Genomic DNA, 13,654 nt, shown 5'->3' with positions numbered 1-13,654 from the left:
GAGCCCACACCCTGCATGTTTGACTCTTCTGCCAAATGAAACCCCAAATGAATGTGTGACCCAGATATAAAAGATCATATCATTGTCGTTTTTCCTCCTTGGTTGTCAAAGAGGACCAATGACATCACAAAGGCATGAACTGGATATAAGAGGGGCAGAACTGCATAAAGTCATCAGCCTCACTCTTCCAGAGTCATTGAAGTCCAGTGGCAAGACAAAAATCAAGACAACAGGCTAATCATATCACCAACAAAAATTAGAGGAGCTAAGGAGACAACTTTCGCAGCTATGGAGAGGGGAAAAGTTCTTAACCAAACATGGGATAGATAGGATAATGAGAGATAAAAATGGACAATATTAATTACGTAAAATTGAAATGCTTCTGCATAAACAAAATAAACTCAGTTAAAATTAGAAGGGAAATAGGTAACTGGGGGGGGGGTGTCTGCATCTTTTATCTGATAAAGACCTAGTATCATATAGATATATGCACATATATGTATATGTATATGTGTACCTGTATAGGTATATGTAGAATTTATTCAAATGTGTAAGAGCCAGAGCCATTTTGCAATAGGTAAATGGTCAAAGGATATGAACAGGCAGGTCTTAAAGGATGAAATCCAAGTTAAGAGCCATATTGAAAAATACTTTCAGATTGGCAAAGATTATCAAAAAGAAAAATGACCATTGTTGGAGGGGATGTGGAAGGGCAGTCATGCTGATGAGATACCGATGAAGCTGTAAATTGGTCCAAACATTTTGGAAAGTGATTTAGAACTATACTAAAAAAAAAAGTCACTAAACCGTGTATAACCTTTGAATTAGAAATATCACTGCTAGGCTTATGCCCCAAAGAGATTAAATAAAGAGGAAAAGGACGTACATGTACAAAAATATAACAGCATTGTTCATTGTAACAAAGAACTAGAAAACTAAAGGAGTGGAAAAAATTATGGTATGTGACTATAATAGGAATATTATTTTACTGTAAGTAATGATAAAAAGCATGATTTTAGAGAAATCTGGGGAGATTTATATGAACTGATACACAGCAAAGCAAGCACAAGAAATAGAATAATTTATATAATAACCTCAACGTTATAAAGAAAAACAATTTTGAAAGGTTTAAGAAATCTTACCAATGCAATGAATTACTCAAACACCAGAGGACCAATGGTGAAGCCTGCTACCTACCTCCTGATAGGGGTAATGACTCCAGGGTGAGGAATGAGACACACATTTTCAGACATGGACAATGTGTGGATTTTGTTTTGGGAGGGAGACGGGGTCTTGCAATAGTAATGACAAAAAAGAGAAAATAAAAGAGAGTCTCTGAAGCATTTTTAAAATGCACAGAAGAGAAGAAAAAATGGAAGGAAGAAGACAAGCAAGACAGCTTTGAAAATTAATGATTGATATGCCCAAAGGGCTATAAAACTGTGCATACCCCTTCACCCAGCAATACCACTTCTAGGGCTATATCCCAAAGAGATCATAAAAAAGGGAAAAGGACCCAGATGTACACAAATATTTATAGCAGCTCTTTTGTGGTGGCAAAGAATTGGAAATTGAGGGGATGCCCATCAATTAGAGAATGGCTGAACAAGTCGTGTAATGGAATACTATTGTTCTATAAGAAATGATGAGCAGGCAGACTTGGCACACCTAGGTGGTGCAGTAGATAGATCTCCAGCCTTGGAGTCAGGAAGACCTGAGTTCAAATCTGGCCTCAGACACTTGACACTTAACTAGCTGTGTGACCCTGGGCAAGTCACTTAACCCCATTGCCTAGGCCCCATCCCCCCAAAAAAACTATGGAATTTGAATGTAGATCGAAGCATACTATTTTCTCTTTTCTGTTTGTTTTTCCCTTTTGTTATGATTCTTTTTTCACAACATGACTAATGTGGAAATATGTTTAATATGATTGTACATGTATAGCCTATATCAGATTGCATGCCGTCTTGGGGAAGGAGGATGGGAAGGAGGGAGAAAATAAGATTTAGAACTCAAAATCTTGTGAAAGTGAATGCTGAAAGCTATCTTTGCATGTAATTGGAAAAAACAAAAACTCTTAAGTGGCAGAGGAAAGAAAGTCAATGGTTGGGAAATTTGGAAAAAGTTTTCATGATGATTTTCTCTCATAAAGACCTCATTTCTCAAATATGTAGGAACCGAGTCAAATGTATAAAAATAAGAGCCATTTCCCAATTCATAAAAGGTCAAAGGATATGAATAAGCAGTTGTAGTTTTCAGAAGAAGAAATCAAAGCTATCAATAGTCATATGAAAAAAAAATGCTCTAAATCACTATCAATTAGAGACATGCAAATTAAAACATCTCTGAAGTACCACCTTATACCTATCAGATTGGCTAACATGACAGAAAAGAAAAATGACAAATGCTGGAGGGAGTGTGGAAAAACAGGCACACTAACGCACTGTTGGTGAAGTTGTGAATTGGTTCAACTATTCTAGAGAATAATCTGGAACTATGCCCAAAGGGCTATAAAACCATGCATACCTAGATTCAGTAACACCACTGCTAAGACTGCATCCCAAAGAGATTAAAGAAAAAGGGAAAGGACTTATATGCACAAAATTATTTATAGTAGCTCTTTTTGTAGTGCTAAACAATTGGAAATTTAGTCCATCAGTTGGGAAATGGCTGAACAAGCTGTGGTGTATGATTGTGGTGGAATACTATCGTGCTATAAGAAATGATAAGCCCAAGGGTTTCAGAAAATCTTGGGAAGATCTATGTTAATTCATACAGAGTAAAGTGAGAAGAACCAGAAGAGCATTGTACACAGTAACAGCAATATTGTAAAGATGATCAACTGTGAATGACTTAGCTATTCTTAGAAATACAATGATCTAAGACAATTCCAAAGGACTCATGATAAGAAATGCTATCTACCACAAGACAGAAACTGATGAACACTGAGTGCATACTGAAACATACTTTTTTCACTTCTTTTGTTTTTTCTTGCTTTGTTGTTATTTTGTAACATGGCTAATACAGAAATATGCTTTGCATGACTACACATGTATAATTGATATCATATTGCTTGCCTTTTCAATGGGATGGGGAAGAGACTAGAGGGAGGGAGAGAATTTAGAACTCAGAATTTTTTTTTAAAAAAAGTTAAAATAAATATATTTGTAAAAGAAAATTATCCATTTAATCTATTTTATATCCAAGGGTAGAGGTCAATTGAATAAATCAATTAAATCATCCCTATCTCACATAAAGTAGTGGTAAGAAGCTATACCCTGATATCTCACCTAGGAATGTCTCTCTTCCATTAAGATGCAGTTGAGATACCATCTTTCAAATATAAAATTTCCTGATCCACCCTCAAATGTAATACTCTTCCTTCGAAACTACATTGTATTTTACTATTATATATTTTCATTTATTAATTTTATATTTATGTTGTATTTATTTTAATATGTATTTTTCTCCCCCATTAGTGAGCAGACAGAAGTTGTGACTTGTCTAGGGTCCCACAGCTTGCATGTAAGATCAAATTTGAACTCGTCTTCCTGACACCAGATCCAGTACTCTATCCACTGTGCCACCCAGATGCCTACATTAAAATGTAAGCTCATTGTGAGTAGGGATTGTTTCACTTTTTATATCTGTATCCCAAGTACCTACTGTGGTACTTGAATCCCATGTGCCTACCACAGGGCCTAGTACACAGTAGGATCTTAATAAATCTTGTTGATTGATTAATTGATTAGCTTTTTCTTCTCTGGAAAACTAATGAAAAAAATGTAGATGAAAAGAGTGCTCAATGAGAAGGAATAAGTACATTACGAATTGTACCTGTGGACAGAGGACTTAACTCTACAAGATTCATGAAGTTACAGAAGAAAAAGATCCTTTCTTCACTTTCTTGCAAAAAACAGTTAATGTATTAATGAACCTGAGCCACAGTTAAATTTAACTGTATGTGCTCAGCCTTGAAGAGCTGATAAAACTCTAGGTTCTCCAAGAATGTTTGTTGTAGTCACAATAACTCACTCTCCCAAAAACCAAGCCACTCCTGGTAGAAAACACAGCACCAGAGTCCAAAGGAACCAGATGCTTAATATCCCTACCAAGTATGGTTAGCATTATCTAAATTCAACAAGTATTTATTAAACATTGGGGGGGGGGAACCCACCATTGAACCCAGATGAACTCTAAATTTCCTTCTGGTTCTAATGTTCTTCACACAAAGAGCTACAGTATCCCCTAGAGGGAGACAAGGATAACTAAGAAATCATTACTACTCCCAATTAAGTTGTAAACGTTAAATACTAACACAGGATATGTCTGTGTGCCAAATTAGTTGAACAGGCAAAGTGCCATAGCAATTCGGAGAAGGGAGAGATGAGTTTTAGCTGGCATGGCCATGGAAGACTTTATGGAGGAGGTAGGACTTTTGTCATATATAGGTAGAATTTGTATAAGTAGAGGGTTGGCAGGGAGGTAACCACAGACAATCAGGTCCCAGAGGGTCCACAAAGGTCATTGAGTGTAATCTCCATCCACTACCAGAATTCCTCCTACATCATCCCTGACAGGTGGTCATTCAGCACCTGTTTGAGTGATACCCTTTGAAGCAGCCTACTCACCTGTTGGGCAAATCTTTTGTTAGAAATTTCTTCCCTATGTAATAGGAGTTGATCATGGGAAATCTCTTTTATCAATATGATGAGCAAAAAAATTCCCCTACAGAGTATTGGGACATTCCCAATGATACTTTGGTAAGAAAAAAAAATAACATCTGCTTAGATTGCCTGGGACTTTTGGGGGGATAAACCCTTATGGGAAGAGTCATCCTTTTAAACTGGCCTATAAAGGTGAACCAATAGACCTCCTCAGTCCTTTTTTGTATGTTTCCTCTTCAAAGGACAGAGCAGAATAAACTTGAATGGGGGGGGGGGCAGGTTTGCCTTGGTTCTATCTCAAGGGAAGGCAGTAACATCTGTCCAGTGATGGAGCATGAAAACTTCCTGAAGAAACACATGGCAGGAGTAGACATGTGCTTGCCCAGGTGGCCAGAGTTGAGAGTTCATGGAAAATGTTCCTGAAACACAACTTCCTATGCAGAAGAGTAGGTATTTTCATTTCCCAGGCAGTAAGATCCCAGAATCTAGCCTTCTAGTCATAGAAGGGCTTTTGGGGTATCCTCCTTGTGTCCTGATATCTGATATCTGAGGCTGGGGGTAGAATTCAAGGGGTTCCAAATTTAGGGGAAAGAGGCTGAGTAGCAGCAGTTGGATGACAGGGGTGAGGTTTGACCCTCCCCACAGACACACCCACTTTATCAGTCTTCTTGTTCTGTCTAAGGCAGATGAATGATGTGGCCATAGAGGGATGATAAGGGCTCCCTCCTGGAAGTTGCATGAAACTCACCTGCACTTGGTGACCCTTTACCCTCACTGGCATGGGGCTAAGCTGGCCAGTTCCAAAGAAATTTAACACCAATGCAAGCCTGAAAGCTCTCCATTGGTCTGAAGAGTAGCTGTTATTCAATAGATGCCCCAGAATCTATTGCATTTCTGCCTCAGTCCCTTCCCCCAAAGAGAAGTCAAGTCACTAGGGAATGTCAGGCGAAAGTAGGTTAGACACCATTTTGTTGTTGATGATGACAATCTCTTGTCTTCACATGCTTGAAGACCTCCAATGGGAGAAAAAAAAAGCCCACCCTTTCTTGATGAAGCCCAGTTTATGTTTGGAAAAGTCTATAATTGTTAGAAAGTTAAGCCTAAATCTGCCTCTTTGCAACTTCAAACCATCATTGTTCCTAGCTCTGCACTCTGGAATCAAATAGAACAGAGCTCATCTGTCCTTCACTGAATAGTCATTAATCTCCCTGAAGACAGCTATCACGTCCTCTCTGTGTCTTCTATTCTATAGGCTAAACATACCCAGTTGCTTCAATCAGTTCTCATCTAGCACAGGCTCAAGGGTCTTCATCATCCTGGATGCTCTCTGCTAGGCACCCTCTATCTCATCAATGTCCTTTTTAAACACTGGCACCCAGAACTGAACCAAAGACCCCCGGAAGTGGTCTGACTATAGCCCAGTATCTTAACACAGCTCACAGTCACATTCATTTTTTTGGTTACTACATCATGTTGCTGACATATTGTGCTGGCAACGTTTTCAGAGAAACTGCTTCCCTCTCCTTCCCTACCCCTGCTTCCTCTATCCTATATTGATGAGGTTGATTTTTTTGAACTCCATACTAAGTCTTTATATTTATTCCTCTTATTGAATTATTCTATTCCACCCAGGGCTCTAAATAATCAAGATCCCTTTGGATCCTAACTGTGTCACCCCATGTATTAGGTATCCCTCCCAGATTAGTGTCATTTGTAAATGTGATGGGCCATTGATAAAAATGTTCAACAACATAGATCCCTGGGGCATTCCACCATAGACCTCCTGCCATTCTGACATTGCACCATTAAGGATTACTCTTTGAGACTAGCCATTACATTTGAGTCTTGCCACTGAACCCAGAATCTGACTATTTCTTAGCCACTCTTTTAGCCACATCTCTCCAACTTTTCCACTCAATTCATAGAAGATACTTTATCAAATGTTTTGCTAAAATCTCAGTAAACTATATCCCCATATCTCCCTCATCTACTGGCATCTGACAGTAGGGAAGGGAGAGGAACACAGTGGGGCAATGGAATTAGAGAGGAGACACCACCAAAGCCCCCAGTGTACCCCTAGACCAGAGGTGTGGGAACCAGTTTAGTAAACTTATACCAAAAAAATAGAGGAAATAAAGTTAGTCCTCGTGACCTATTCTTGATGAAGCCATGCTGCCTCTTTGGAATCAAGTTTCCCATTCATCTTTCCTTGAAACAGACATGGGCTGGCCATTCTAGAGATGTCTTGTCCGTAGGATGCTCCTGCTTTCTCACTTAAATGCTTCCCACCATCTTCCAAGGAAAATGGCATTTCTCAATCCATGGAAGGGACCCTGCGCTGGAACATATGATTTACATATAGCTTGTAGCTATGGAAAATCCTCTCAAAGTTGAGTTCCCCACAGCCAAGGCTCTGCAAGAGGGCTCTACCATTTGAGGTTCCCTATCTTCACCCCAATAGAGGCAGCTAGGTGGCACCATGGATAGATTACGGGGCCTCAGTAGCTATGTGATCCTAGGCAAGTTGTTTAACCTCTGTCTGCCTCAGTTTCTTCAACTATAAAACGGAGATAATATTAACACCTGCTTCCTAGGGTTGTTGTGAAGATCAAATGAGATATTTGCAAAGTGCTTAACACAGTTTCTGGCACATAGTAGGTGCTTAGTAAATGCTTGATCCCTTTATCCTCCCAATATAGAATTAAGTATTCTTGAATTCTTCATGAAAATCAGTTTCCCTTCACAGGACTTCAGTGACCATCTAATCCACTCCATACATTGAACTAATCTCCATTATAACATGGCCAACAAGTGGTCCTTCAGCCTCTCCTTGAAGAACTTCAGTGTGCCAAGGCAGTCAATTCCACTTTGGAATAGCTCTGTTAGGAAGTTTTTCCTGATACTTTAAGTCTTCCTGCCATTACTCTTAGCTCTATTTCATGGAGCCAAGATAAACAAACCTAATCCCTCCTTTAACTGATAGCCCTTCAAATACATGAAGACCACTATCATGCCCCTCCATTCCCCGAGTCTTGTCTTCTCTTCTCCAAGCTAAATCCTCCCCCCAATTCCTTCAACTGGTTTTCATATGACATAGAGTCAAGGTCCTCCACCATCCTGCTTGCCCATCTTTGACCATTCCAGCTTACCAAAGTCCTCCTTCAGCTGTAGTGCCCAGGACTCAACATTATTATTTCAGATGAGGTCTCATTAGGGCAGAGGACAGTGTGGCTATCGAATCAACATTAAAAAGAGAGGCACAGAAAATGGAAGCAAGGGCAGCTGAACACAGAAGTATGGCACAATCCTGAAATAAATCTCAGGTTGAACTGAGGCTGTCAAGGAATGTCAAGGAGCACAAAAAGAGCTAGTGGTTGTTTATTTCCTTTAGCTACCTTGGAGAGAAAAGGGATATAAGCTCTGCTCAAGATAGATAGGTTAATGATAACTGACAATAGAGAGAGGACAGAGCTCCTCACTTTGGAATGCCCTTTTATTTTCTTTGCCAGAGAGAATGACTTTTAGACTGGAGAGGACAGAACAACGATAGCAAATAGGGGACTAATATCCAATAAAGAAGGTGCATCTGGCTGCCCTTGATGAATTGAGGTCAGCAAGCCTGGGTGAACTACATCCTCAGGTATGACTGCCAAGGGATCTTCAATGATAGTTGATGGAACAAGAAAAGTATTTGAAAGAAGAAAGAATTTGCAGGGAATAAAGAAGAGCAAATGTCATCCCAATTTTCAAAAAAGGGGCGGGGATGGAATCTATAAACGTTAGGCCAGTGAACTTGACTTTGATTCCTGGCAAAAGTCGAGAATACATTATTAAAGAGATTATTAGTGTAGCGAGTATACTCCAGACTCATTCTCTAGAGGGAGGCTTTACAGACCTCCCCCATCAAGGGTCTAGGGCAGAGAGGGGGAACCTGCGGCCTCGAGGCCACATGTGGCCTTCTAGGTCCTCAAGTATGGTTCTTTGACTGAATCCAAACTTCACAAAACAAATTCCTTTAATAAAAGGATTTGTTGTATAAAACTTGGACTCAGTCAAAAGGCCACATGCAAGGACCTAGAAGACTACATGTGGCCTCAAGGCCACAGGTTCCCCACCTCTGGTCTAGGGGTACACTGGGGGCTTTGGTGGTGTCTCCTCTCTAATTCCATTGCCCCCACTGTGTTCCTCTCCCTTCCCTACTGTCAGATGCCAGTGACTGTTGCCTCAATTCCATTTAATCACAACAGAAATTAGCTTTTAGAAGATATCAAAAAGACAGGCATTTCCCATCAACACTGTGGGCACATTGTGCCTTATACCACCTCAGTCTCTGGGGAGATTGGGCTTAATCTTAGCATAGTTTTTACATAACATTGGTACCACTAACATCCACTTTCAGATGAGTCATGACAGCAAGATGTGTCCTCATCTCAACTATTGCTGGGTTAAATACTAAAGGTCACTCCTGAAGGTTATTCCTTGATCCTCAGGGAACTGAGGTTGAGTGGACCACAAAGCCCAAATACTGGGACACTAGGCTATCTGGAAGCCTGGACCTCTGGAGGCTTGCTCCCTGACCTTTCAAAATCCACATGGTTAGAGTCTTAAATTCCTTCACATAAAACAGAAAAGAAGATATGCAAAGGCCAAAGACTAGGGTCTATTTCACCAACCAACAGCTCTTTTTAGAGGGAAGAAGGCCCAAGGCCTCTCACCTTAGACACCGTTAGTGAAGGAATCAAACCTAGAAAGAATGGCCAAGGATGACGATGAGGAGTCCCACTGTCAGCTATGCAGACAATAGAAAAGCTTCCTAACTATATCAGTGGATTGGAACCGTTTACAAAATGTTTACACATGCTCAAATTTCTCCAAGGCACCGTCATCACCCAGCATCAATACTCTCACATAAGCAGGTTCCCTAGCCTCATCCATATGGGAAGATGTTATCAAAGGAGCTCTGCTCATGTGGCAGCCCCATTCTATTACTAATAAAAGGAAGTAGTAATCAAGAAAATTTAGCATGACTTTATCAAGCATGGGTTATGGCCCAAATTAGTCCTGGAGAACAGATTATGAAATACACTTCCTCAGAAAGTGGTGGGGGAATGCAGGTGCAAAATGTTGTATTAGCTATCACACCCAATCGTGGCATCAGTTTTGCTTCACTGTTTTTCATTGTCACAAGAGAAGGTTCTATTGGAGGATGCTGGGAAATGATTGTGGCATTAAAAAAACAAATGCATCAAGATTTTCTTTAATTAGAAATGGTGACAATCAGTGCAAATGTCCACATTTTTCCATCTCCCATTTTTTAGCATCAATAGCTCATTTTAAAGAGGCTCTGCTGGAGCTTTTGTTATTGCATGAAATGTCTTCCCACCTTTATCCTTGCTTCTGATTTTATATTGATTTCTATTTTGTTGTAACCCATTAATGATCTGACTGCACAGACAGCTGATTCTCAAGTGACTTCCATGTTGTTAAAAGTTGTTTAATGTTTATTAAGGCACTGTATGCTCAATTAGTCCAAGGAGAGGGGAATTGCTAAACAAACTGTGGTATATTAGTGCTGCAGAATCTTACTGGAACATTGTCTTGGCATTGTCAAGGAGATCAGGATGCTGGAGATAGATGCCTGCTGGTTAGGCAGAAATCATACCAGCATTTCTCTCTTCAGTCCCCTGGGAAGTTGCCTTAATCTTGTGACTGACAGGGCTAGATTTCGACAAGTGCTCTCCTCCTGAGGGACTGTGGGCAGCAGAAACCATGTCTGCAAGAATACTGACACCAGATCATTGCACAAAGAGGGAAGGGGGAAGGGAGAGGCAGCCTCCACGAAAAAGCAGCGGAGCTAGAGATGCCGAGATGGGAGATCTCCAAGAGCCATGTAGGAGAAGCAGTGCCAGCCTTGGAATCCTTGGTACCAGACTCCAAGTCTGGGGCTATATGAGCAGATTGTGCATGAAGCATGTGGGGAAGAAAATTGTGCCACTGAAACCCCTCTGGACTGCAAGACCCAAGGCAGAGTGTTCTCCATTTACCTTATCCCCTTTGTTCCCTTTCTCTCCATGGAGCCTGTTTCCCAAACTTGTCTCTGTTTCTTAATAGTTTATTTGTTTTTTCTGCTATCTTTGTCTTTAAAGCTGATTTTTACGAAAAATATGATTAACTATTTCATTACCAATCTGTGTGTATCCTTGATCAAATGAAGCTGAGAGATGCCATAAGGGAATGCCTAGAGGGGGAAAGAGAGACATTTACAATTGAGATATTTTGACAGAATGGGTCCCCTGGCTAGGAGCTTAGAGCTGAAGAAAGAGAAGAAAAGAGAGAGAAGGGAGGAGGGGGTGCTGCAAAGATGATGGTTGGGAAAGAGACAGAGCAAAGATGTTGGTGATTGAAAAGAGAGGAAGAGGAAGAGAGTGAGTGAGGAGGGACAGAGAAGCAGAGATGAGGGAGCGAAGGAGGGAGAAAAGGAGAGGGAAGAAGGGGAAGAGGAATGGAGGAAGAGAGAGAGAAAATTGCTGATTCATTTTTTCAATTTCCCAAAGCAAAAGGAACATTTAGGCCAGGAGCTTTCTCTAGGCAATAAGTCAGCAATCTGGCTGAGAGAGCTTTGACTACCTAGGCTAGTACTGGAGTTAGGGATTTCACTATTTTCCTTCCCTATTTCCCCAGGAATGGTTCAAAAGGAAAACTGCTCCCAGATGGGATAAGCCAAGGGGGTAGAGAGGGAGGAATAGACAGGTACACACAAGGGTGACAGCAAGTAAGAATGAATGAATGACCCTACTGATGGAAAAGCCAAACGACCAACCACCACATGACAGCTAATTTGTTGTTATTCAATTGTGTCGAACTCTTCGTGATTGGCAGAGATACTGGAGTGGTTTGCCATTTCCTTCTCCAGTTCTTTTTACAGATGAGGAAACTGAGGCAAACAGGGTGAAGTGACTTGCCCAGGGTCATGCAGCTAGTAAGTGCTAGCTGCTAGACTATCACTCAACTAAAACTCAAAAGTCCAAGGAATATTTTTAAATGGAGATTCTTTTTTGAAATAATAAAAAGTGAAAAAAGTAGCACTAGAACAAAACATACTCTAACCATGATCGTATTGGCAGGGGGGGAATAATAGCTAGCATTTATTTATCACTTTAAGGTTTGCAAAGTATTCTACACAGGTTATCTTATTTGATTCTCACAACAACCCTTAGGGGCAGGTGCTATTATCATTCCCGTTTTGCAGATGAGGAAACTGAGACAGGCAGAGGTTCAGTGATTTGCCCAGAGTCACACAGCAAATAATTGTCTGAGGCAGGATTCAAATTCAGGTCTACTACCTGAATCCAAGTCTAACACTTTACCCACTGTACCACCAAAGCTGCCTAGAAAAAAGTGAATCAATCGATCAGCAAGCATTTATTAAGCACCTGCTATGTGTCCGGCTCTATGTTGGACACTAGGAATGCAAGTGAATGAATAAGAATAAATAGACAAAGAATCCTGATGGGGACTGAGAGAGGGTGACCAAAAAGTCATCTTTCGACACTGTAAGTTTTGCCGTCATGACATTTTAGGTATTGAAATATAAATTGCTACCCAAAGTCTAAATGGTTATATGGCTATTCATTAGTAAAATTATAATTAATGATTTCAGAAAGAACAGGTCTTCTAACCTGATTTCCTTTTCGACAGCGTTACTGGACCAGGAGATTAAGAATATTGCATATATCACAGACCCAGACTTTAGCAAATCATTTGGTTTAGCAAAGCCTCTCAGGCTACCTTGTGGAGGGAGATGCACTAGAAGATGGACAGGTGGATGAAGCACTTAATACACAAAATATATATACACATATATTTATATATTATGATATACCAAATACTGCACTAAGAACTAGAGATAACAAGGGGCAGCTAGATGGTGCAGCAAATAGAGCATGAGCCCTGGAGTCAGGAGGACCTGAGTTCAAATCCGACCTTAGACACATGATACTTACTAGCTGTTGTGACCCTGGGCAAGTCACTTAACCCCAATTGCCTCACCAAAAAAAAAAAAAAAAAAAAGAACTGGAGATAATATGTAAGAAAGCAAGATAAGCCTGGCCTCAAGGAGATTACATTCTAATGAGGGTATGGCAACACATAAAAGGGGGCTGGAGGGGAAGCGGCATGGGGTAGAAGCAGCTAGGGAGTGAGAGGGAAGCCTAGTTCTAGATGAGATAAGGCTAAAGCTAAAGCCAGTCTGGCACCCCCAAGGCCAAAACAAAGTCCTCCCTCTGGTGGGATGGAGATGGATCTGAGTCATGGCCAGAGTAGAAGCAGCATGGCATGTGGATGGCTGGGATTATAGTACAATTAGGTTGATTCGAAGCTGATTGAATGGCCAGACTCCAAGAAGAGTCACCTATAGTCTGCTATCCCTAGTAGAATGAACCGGGGCCCTGGCCTTGGCCATGTGCTGTTGAACATTGTTAACAGTGACATGGAAAATGGCAGAGATGAATCCAAACTGTCAAAGGGCCACACTTGAGGACCTAGAGGGCCACATGTGGCCTCGAGGCCGAAGATTCCAAACCCCTGGCTGCTAGAACATTGAACCAAATCAAACATGATGAAATTTAATAGAGACAAATGGAGTATTCTCATTGAGTTTGTTGGGTTATTTTTTTTTAAAGAAACCTCATAAGTATAATTTAAGAGAGGTTTGTCTAGACAACAATTAGTCCAGGGGTTTCAGTAGACTTTAAGCTCAACAGGAGTCAACAAGTACGACTTAAAGTCCAAGAATGCAAACCAAGGCTATGATAATAGAGTCATGGCATCCAGGACTACAGAGGTGATAGTCCTGCTGTACTCTGCCCTGGTCAGATCATGTCTTAAGAATCACATTCAGTTGTAGGTGCCACTTTTTTATGCTGATTTTTGTTTTGTTTTGTTTTTATATTACCTGCATTTTCTAATACATATCCCTCCTTGATAAC

The sequence above is a fragment of the Vombatus ursinus genome, unplaced genomic scaffold (assembly GCF_900497805.2).
Source record: "Vombatus ursinus unplaced genomic scaffold, bare-nosed wombat genome assembly UNPS02014859.1, whole genome shotgun sequence".
Taxonomy (NCBI): Eukaryota; Metazoa; Chordata; class Mammalia; order Diprotodontia; family Vombatidae; genus Vombatus; species Vombatus ursinus.
The sequence above is the reverse complement of the archived record's forward strand: the minus strand, read 5'-3'. Positions refer to the sequence as shown.